This window comes from Pseudochaenichthys georgianus, chromosome 10 (genome assembly GCF_902827115.2).
Source record: "Pseudochaenichthys georgianus chromosome 10, fPseGeo1.2, whole genome shotgun sequence".
Lineage (NCBI taxonomy): Eukaryota > Metazoa > Chordata > Actinopteri > Perciformes > Channichthyidae > Pseudochaenichthys > Pseudochaenichthys georgianus.
In genome coordinates, this window is record NC_047512.1 from 45,569,619 (window position 1) to 45,578,317 (window position 8,699).

Below are 8,699 nucleotides of genomic sequence, written 5' to 3' on the forward strand. Positions count from 1 at the left end.
CCGTTTCTGACAGTTGCAAAAAAATCTCAAGATGTTATTGAGCTGCGGTTTTGTCGACGTCTGAAAGTCTGACCACAGAATTATCCTGACACCAGTCTTCTGTCTGAGAAAAGTTTAGTTTTTTTATTGACAGTGCACTTTTTTTGGTGGGCGAACCCGTTCAACTAGCGGCATGCACACGTGTATAAATAAGCAGTAATGGCCAGAAGATATGTGCTGATTTGAAATAAAGAACTGTTGTTTTTAATAGTCGGAATAAGAAAAGCTTAAGGATAAAAGCACGAACAAACACAATGTACTTCAAATGATTGATTATGTATACGAGTAATATGAATACATAAGGTGCCTTGTAGCTCCTGAAAGTCCCGTTCTGCTACAGCAAGAACTCTTCTTGCATTGGTTTCCAGTATTGTGACCCTTATGAGTAGAACACATATTAATGTGTAGAAGTAAAACATGAGAAATATATAGCAATATCCTGTACCATTATGTAAAAACTAGGGCTGTCAAGTTACGCGTAATAACGCGAAAAAAAATTAACGCCACTAATTATTTTAACGTGATTAACGCATGTGTATTTTTTTCCTCGGCCGCCCCGTAGTTTTCAGAGCGCATCCAGTTTAAAATACCATCTACAAGCTGATGCTGACAGCCCCGCTCCTGCCGCCCGCTTGTGGCAGACCACACTTCCACGCTCACCGGCAGGCACCGACTGGCCATCGGGAGGACCGGGAGGGGTGTATGTGTGGCCCGAACGAGCGAGAGAGGAGACCTTACGTGTATTGTTGTTGTTAGCATCTGTGCTAGCTAGCTGTGCTAACGGATATAAGGAGCTGTTTGAAATGAAAACGAGGAGCGACATTTCGCCGACAACTGCAAAACCGAGCACTTGACTTGATGCAGGAAGCAGACAGCGGGACGTTGGAGGAGAAGTCAGCACACTCATGCTCGGATAGTGCGCAACATGACTGCAGCGTCCCAGGCAGCTCCCGATTCGAGCATATGCCTTGAGTTTGCACATAGCTCCAACGTCCATCACACACACACACACACACACAACACACCCACACAACTCACACCACACGCACACACACACACACAGCACACACACAATTTGTATTGAATGAGAGAGGTTCCAGAGTTGTTGTGTTTAATATTCATGAGAATATTTGTCATTGTTCAAATGATAATAAACATTAGCATAAAGCATATTTGTCCACTCATATGTTATAAGAGTATTACAAAACTTGAAAAAATATTCCTCTAAGGTACATTTAGAACAGATAAAAATGTGCGATTAACTATGGACAATCATGATATTAAATATGTTATTTTAAATGGGAGTTTTGATTAACTTGTGTCCATAAATGGGTTGAGAAATGTTCCTACAATCTGTTTTGCAGATAATAATTACTTTTAATTTGTCTTAAGCGAGGTTTTAAATGTTTGTGTTGTTGAATTAAAATCACATCACATAAGGCATATATACATTTCCTGTTTTTATTTTAAAAGTGACACCATGTTTCAGTCAATACAATTACATGTTCCGCTTCACCTCAACATGTGGAGTATTAAAGCCCCAGAATATTTCACCAGCTTGTATGAACACAGTTAACAAATACATACATATGGAATTGAATGTGTACAGTGAGACAAATAGAGAGGCGAAGTCCCTCCCTTTCCGGGAGCCTCCATGGGACCCCGGAAGCGTAAAATTATACATTGAAGTCAATGGAGAGAGAAAGGTTATCTTTTGATCCCGTTTGAATTGTGCCACGAATGACACATATGATGTTTGTCAATTTAAAAGAATATTTTGCAAGTCAAAATGTTTTAAATGTGTCGTAAAACTGTGAAGTTACACATTTTTTTGTGTGAAACCGCTGAGTGAACTACAGGTCTCTGGTCTCGCACAATACGCGTCACCATCACAAAGATGGCCGTCACGTTAGCAAATTTCACCTGTTTCTTTCAGAATGAGAATAAAAGTATAAAACGAGGTGACTACAAGTCTGGACACGTTGAGAGCTGTACATACACGAAAGGGGAGTTATTCGGTTCTGTAAGAGCAGCGGGACCGGCTTTACAAGATGTTGGTGAGTAATATGAGTGCAATGTGTAACGCTAATGTCAGCTAGCTAACATTAGCTAACAAGGTACACTAACGCGTTTTGTTTCAGTAACTAGTTTTTCTCCTTTAGAACTTCGTGGTCTGTGTGTGTGCTGTGGCTAACATTAGTGTTCACAAGAACAAGGTACACTCCCGTGTTTTGTTTTAGTTGCTCTTCAGATTGAAGCGGACAGTTTTATATCGACTATACTGTATGTGTGATCTCCTTTTACATCTCGTTGTGTCGTTTGAGTTTATTTGCTGTGTGTAGATTCAAGGGTTTTGGTTATCTTGTCAATTTGTTTGGTTATCCAGGCACAGCTGTGTGTGACTCCCTCGGGTGCACTGGTATGTGTGTTCCTAATGTAGAGAGCATTGATTAATTAATAAACTACACACTGAGTCTAGATCCTGACCAAGTCCTTTTTTATTGTTGATCAAATGTTTTTCAAAAATGTATTCATACACATTTAGAAAAATACAATGTACAATCACAACCAGTACAGAAAAAACAAACAATAACAACAATCAGACAACTATGGAAAAATAACCCCTCCCACCCCCAGATCCGGACCATCCTTGTATTATTGCTCATTAATCTATTATAGCATGCTAACAAACACTTTCTTTATTTGTACAGATCTGCATGGGAGACGATGGCGCGATGCAGAGCGCTGTCTGTGATTGTGCACGGGGGATGTACAAATGCAGCCACGCTGCAGCATTGGCAATATGTGCCATGTGGCAGATCAGCTCCACAGATGTGAGTGCCAGTGGAGGAAGCCTGGCACTTCCAAAGTAGTCCAGCCGGTGTCTCAACTCTACCAACAGTGAGAGGAGACATACAACCCACTGGCCAGAGACATCGCCACTCAGGATGTAGGACTGGTTCAGGTCTGCACTGAGGGGGCGCACAGTGTGGCATGGCATGGGCTTTTGTCACCTGAGCCAGAGCCGCGGCCTCAACATCAGGCCATTGTCCACCGTGCCGGAGCTGGTGAAGGGGGTCGGTGGCTTGAGGCAATGCTTGCCTCAATGCGACTGAGCAGAGACCAGCAAGCTGCCATCCAGACAGCCACCGGAGGACAGCGGACAAAGTGGCAGGTTACACAGGCGGGGCAGGTTGACAGCCAGCAAGTTGGTGCTGTGCTGCGGTCGGGACTTTCATCCACTCCATGCGCGTCCCTCGTGAAGAGGGTGCTCGGGGGGTACAACTTGGACGGAGTCATGGCTGTCAACTGGGGGGTTGTAATACGGAGGCCGAAGGGGTGAAGGCTTTTGTGGCAGGCCTATCAGAGACAGTGTTCGAGTCTGGTCTCTTTGTGAGTGGAGTCGGTGTTTTGGGGGAGCATCCCCCGATGGACTTGTGTCAGGCCATCTGCCCTGCTGGAGGTGAAGTGTCCACCATCATTATATAGGATAATATATATATATTTGTATACATATCTGTAAATTGTATAATTTTATTTGATTAAAAAAGTCTTTTTGATCTCTCTGTCTATAAACACAAACGAGTAAGATTGACAATAAAGTTGACTTTGAAAAATATATATATTCTTTATGAAAATAGTTGCCTGTTGGAGAATGAAATCCAAATGAAACTTGGACTGAACTACAACTACGCCTTTAAATATCTACGGACTGTTCTTCAGTGGGATGCAGTTCTATCTTTAAACATGTATTAGTTTTTTCTCAGAAACAGATTTGATTTTCTGAAGTTAAATTTAACTTAACCATGTAAGGTAATTATTAAAAGGTACAATCAATTTGTTTAGGGTTGAATAAAATAATGATAAACATTTCATTTGGATAATTTACTGACAGAATAAGAAACTCAATGATGCTCTACTCACCTGTTCCTTTTATAAAGTGAAACAAGTTGAAACGATAGATTATTTAGTAAAGCTTAAAAAACAACCTTCTCCAAAATCTATCAAGGAATATACCGAATACTTGTTTTAGAACTTTATTACATATTATTTGTATAAATAGTTTGAATGATCCATAATTGACAGAAGCTGGTGTTTACACTGACCTGTTACTCATATATTAATGTCTTTGTAACTTCAGTAAACCACTACCTCACTCATTTCTTTCATCACGGTTCAGTAAACTAAGTGACACATGAACCAGTTGGATCATTATAATAACGTAGGATTGTAACTCTTTGAAACTGTAGGTGGCTCTTAAAAGAGCCGTTGTGTTTGGGTGTGCTGGTCTCAGGTCAGTCTAAGCCCTCTCTCGCGGATGCAGCGGGCCAGCTGGATGTCCTTGGGCATGATGTTGACCCTCTTTGCTTGGTTCATCTCACTGGGGGCAGCTACATGGATGTCGGGGCAGTCCACAGTCTTTGTGCAGTTGAAGGCAGAATGAATGTATTATTGACTCCGAATGAAGTCACAACTTCATGTCATACAACACATTGACTTTATTTGTAATTGTGTAAAAACATATGAGCATTGATTAGCAAGCAGGACCTGCAGGAACAGAGCACGGGGATGGATGGAGCTGGAAGAGAGAAGAATAAAGAAAACAGATCAACTTCATTATCGGATATTAAAAATTCAATTCAAAACAAGTTGCCGCTCCGACAGTTTTCTAGTGTGTAAAGATGATTTCACTTGACCTATGCAATAATATCACACATCAATACATGTGTGTCTCTGGGGGGTGCATTGTCCTTGATGTATATAAATAATATACCATAACCAATACTATTACGTACAGTGGAAATCAGGCTGCCAGAGCAGGTCAGTGTGCATGTTCCTCAGGTCTCAGCAGCTACAGGTGAGGGAAAGGAAATAAAAGAGAACAAGGTCAGTAACAACACTTTGAATAATTATCTCTTTAATAATGTTCTCTCAGTAATCACTCAACTACTGTCTTTCCAACAAGCAGATTGACTCACTATCATCACAATGAAACACGTCCAGAAGAATGGACCACAGATGGAAATGAGCTATTAGCTATAATCTGGCATATTGCATCTCTTCTCTTTGCTGAGATTAATGTTTGTGTATGCATGGTCCTTCTATAAATAAATACATGGCATGCAAAGCTGCCTGCCTTCCTTCCTTCCTTCGACTCTCCCTGAACTGCCTGATCTTTTAATGTTCAATGTTAACCATTTGAGCAGATAGCATGAAGTAGAAAAGATCGCAGATGCTAATCTGCCGTTAGCCTACCTCCCGCCCCCTTAGCACCTGGCGATAGGTTCCTCTTCAAATGTTTCACAAAATATTTACCATCATGACTACTCTTACTGTTTAACATTTGGGTTCACTTCATGTTAAGGCTAATACAAATGACAAGGCTAAGTAATGTGATGCTAACTAACGTGCTCGCTACTAGCTATGTAGCTAGCTTGACTGTGTTCCATGCACAACATGTGTATTACCTGAGATCTCTGATCCAGCGACTCCTGGTCCTTTCATCAGACGGGAAGCGATAGAACGAGCTATGATCTATAAGTATGATCACTTATGTGATTACAACCTGGTACAAAGCACACAGGCATCTTGTAAAAGTGCATTTATTTTTAGCAATCTCTTATTTATTGGAGGGAATAAATCAGTTATGAGATCTTCTTCTTCTTCTTCGCTTTAATTACGAGTCACAACCACTTGGAGCATTATCGCCTGTGACATCACTTACGCGAGCCAGAATGGGATTTGGGATTTGTAGTCTTTGTAGTCGCGTATTTTTCATAGTCTTATATTTCAACAGTTTTACGACAAAATGTGACTTTTTTGACATGGAACTTATTGTTTAAGATTGACAAACATCATATGTGTAGTTCGTGGCACAATTCAAACGGGATCAAAAGATACGTTTTCTCTCTCCATTGAATTCAATGTTAATTTTTCGCTTCCGGGGTCCCATGGGCCGGAAGTAGATGGGCGTGACTTCGCCTCTCTATAGAAAACACCATTTATATTTCATACCATAGGTTGTTTTATTTATGAAAGTGTTGATTAAACATACAATGAATAAGTAGAAGTACTTTAGTAACCAACATGTGATGCAGTAAACAATGTATACTGTATTTACACAGTGAGGCACACGCGTGAACAGATATATTTGAATTAGTATTTTATTTTTAAATCAGATCTTTCTAATCCTAATCCTAATAGGAACATTTGTTGCGGGCGAACCTGAGCTCCAGGAGAAAACCCAAAAGTGGAAGGGGGGGGGGGCGTTATGGATGGTGGAGTGAGGGTACGGTGGCCCTGAAGTGCAAGTCAAACAACATTTCACAAAACACTACAGCACTAAATGCTGTGGCGTTTTGTGAAATGTTGTTTGACTTGCACTTCAGGGCCACCGTATAAAGGGGAAGATACAACAATACATTATATTTATAGCGCTTTTCTTGAACTCAAAGCCGCTTTGGAGGCTGGGGTGAGGGGAGGCAAATGGAGGAGGGACTTAGTGTTGGTGTTTTTTTGATTCCTTATTAATATGGATTTCTGGAAAACCTGAGCTCCAGGAGAAAACCATATCTGAGCGAAAAGTGAAGGAGGGAGGGGGTGAGGTAGGAGGGAGGGGTGTGAGGAAAAATGGAGGCAGGGAGTTACTGTTGTCCAGCTGGAGCTGAATCACCAGAAGCTTCCTCCATCTCCTCTGAGGAGGTGTTTCTCGCGTCTTTGGCTTTCTTCCTCATCTCCTTCTCTTGCATCTTGCTTATCATTTTCTGCAAGGCAACGTCTCTGTCCTCAGTGTCCCCCCTCCTGCGGGAGAGAAACCCCTGCTCTTATTCTTCATGTGAAGACAGAGGTCTTCCAGAAGCTTATTTTCCTCCTCCATCTTTCCCAGTCGTTGCCCAGCTCAGTCTGCTCTGAGCCAGCTCGTCCCTCTGCTCCTCCACCTGCGTCTCCGTCAGGTGAAGCTTGGTCTCCATGCGCTGGTGTTTCTGGTCCAGGTCGTCCTTCTCCAGAGTCACCTCCTGTAACGTGGTCTCCACCGAATGAACCCTGGACTCCCAGCTCTCCTGGTTCTGGGCCAGGTCTCTGGAGAACTTCTTCTTCTGCTCTTCCAAATCGTTCTCCAACTGCTTGACATCCGTGTCCTTGCGTTGGACAAACTGCTCCCAGTTCAGCTGTTTTTCAGCCAGGTCTTGGAGAACTTCTTCTTCTGCTCTTCCAATTGGTTTTCCAACTGCTTGACATCCTGTCCTTGCGTTGGACAAACTGCTCCCAGTTCAGCTGTTTTTCAGCCAGGTCTCTGGAGAACTTCTTCTTCTCTTCCAATTGGTTTTCCAGCCGAGGGAAACAAGTGACAAACGGGAGACAAAGGCAATGGAAAAACACAAATGGCACCCGCCTGTTGATGTCTCACACCTGCAAGAGGATGAACAAAAGATAGTGAGAGACATGTTGGATGAAGAGTCAGATGTCTTTGCTAAGGATGATTCTGACATTGGTTGCATTCCAAACTTGCAGCCTACAATTCCGTTCCTAAGCCTTTGTACAAAGAGGTGAAGGAATATGTCCAGAACCTGCTCGACCACGGCTGGATCAAAAAGTCCATCTCGCCCTACTCGTCTCCTGTGGTCTGCGTCAGAAACAAAGACGAGTTTACGCCCGTGTGTTGACTTTCGGGGCTTGAACTGCAAAACTGTCCTTGATCGCCACCCTCTGCCACGCATCCAAGATCTGTTGGGTATCCTGGGGGGCTATTCGTGGTTCTCAATACTCGACCAAGGCAGTGCTTACCACCAGGGCTTTGTTGGTGAGAGTTCTAGACACCTAACCGCCTTTAGCACGCCTTGGGGGCTGCACGAGTGGACCCGCCTCCCATTCGGCCTTACCAACGCTCCAGCGGAATTTCAAAGGTGCATGGAGGGAGTCCTTGGCGATCTAAGGGATGAGTGCTGCTCACCATGCTTGGATGACGTGCTCTGCTTTTCTAAGACCTAAGAGCGCTCCTTGGGTTTCTGGGCTATTATAGAACTTTCATACAGGACTTTTCTGGGATAGCCAGGCCACTGTTTCAACGAATAGAGGGCCCTACAGAGTCTAGCCAGACATTCACCACAGCTAGAGCTAACCAGCCCAAGACCACACATGATGGACAGTTTGCATCCAAAGCACCCGTCCAGTGGACATCAGAACACGCTGCTGTGGTGTCACGTTTTGTGGACGTGCTAACCAGTCCACCCGTTCTGGCTTACCCGGACTTTGACTTGCCCTTCGTCCTTCACAGCGACACCTCAAATGAAGGTCTGGGAGCCGTGCTTAAATAATTTGACAAACACACATGTGAAAGAGAAAATATGTATTTACGTTCAATACAATGTAGTAATGATAAAAACAAAACAAAATGTCACTAGCCTTAATGGCCCACGATCTTTCAATGTCGTGTCTATAATTACAAACACAAGACGTTAACCAGAAACAGAACATTCAATTCAATAATTTCCCCATGAGGGATTAATAAAAGTTCATCTTCATCTACCCCTGGCTCTGCTACTGCTGCTGCTGCATCCCACCCATCGTCATAGGCCTCTCCATGACTCTCGCAGAGCACAGCATGTCAGATGGATTTAACAAGTTTCACATCACAGTCATTTCTTTTCATGAGGCAACGC

At 43.0% G+C, this 8,699-nt stretch overlaps 1 long non-coding RNA gene across 1 annotated transcript; it reads right to left on the reverse strand.

Annotated features, from left to right (window-relative positions):
* Positions 1-4,553: 4,553 nt before the first annotated feature.
* On the reverse strand, positions 4,554-5,610 carry LOC139434653 (uncharacterized). The gene is made up of 3 exons (XR_011643991.1): positions 5,508-5,610; positions 4,836-4,891; positions 4,554-4,618 (listed from the first exon to the last, which is right to left on the reverse strand). It is a non-coding gene; the product is annotated as an uncharacterized lncRNA (long non-coding RNA).
* Positions 5,611-8,699: the final 3,089 nt, after the last annotated feature.